The 751-nt window shown below is 32.0% G+C and overlaps 1 pseudogene; it reads right to left on the reverse strand.

Annotated features, from left to right (window-relative positions):
• The window catches only part of LOC107621133, a 9120-nt pseudogene that overhangs the window by 2411 nt on the left and 5958 nt on the right, over positions 1-751 (reverse strand).

Below are 751 nucleotides of genomic sequence, written 5' to 3' on the forward strand. Positions count from 1 at the left end.
GAACCTCAGATGAAATCTCTGCGGCATTGCCATGTGAATTTTAATATCTAAATTTTTAAAGGAAAGTGTAGTGTGACTCTGAGTTTTTAAAATATACAAATTGATTTCTTGAACTTCTCTGAGTATTGTTATATTTAAGCAAAAATAAGAGCATTATACCTCCTTTAACTTTTATATATTTGCAATTTACCCCCTAGACATTTTTAAGCATGCAAGTTTGGAGACTAATAAAGTACACATGTGGTAAAGTTTATGGGTAAGGTACAATTAATCCTTTAAATTATATATTAAGTGGTTCGACTTTATAAATTAACTCCCTTTAGAAAAGTTTCTTTAACTCTTCTGCACACTGGTTTCATGCAGCATGAGAATGCAAAATAATAAATAAAAAATTACCAAAGGAATATACACACATAAGCTCAATAATGGAGACATGCTTGGTTGAAAGTTTCAGAGCAACATGAAATTAATTAAGAAAATATATAATACTAACCCAATGTTCATCTCCGAGGATTGAGGTGCCACAACAAAGGGGGTTAGATCCATAAAGTTATTTTGCAGCTCCAGTTGAGCTTGTTGTGTGATTGCTTTCTCTTTCTCCTTGATCTAGATTTCACTCAATTCATGTGCTCACATTCAGTGAGATAGATTTAAAATTCAGAGCTCAAACTATGTATAAAATCTTTCATGCTATTATTGAAGAGAGCGGAGGGGGAGATTTTGTTACATATTTTTGGGAATTCGATATTGT

This window comes from Arachis ipaensis, chromosome B10 (genome assembly GCF_000816755.2).
Source record: "Arachis ipaensis cultivar K30076 chromosome B10, Araip1.1, whole genome shotgun sequence".
Taxonomy (NCBI): domain Eukaryota; kingdom Viridiplantae; phylum Streptophyta; class Magnoliopsida; order Fabales; family Fabaceae; genus Arachis; species Arachis ipaensis.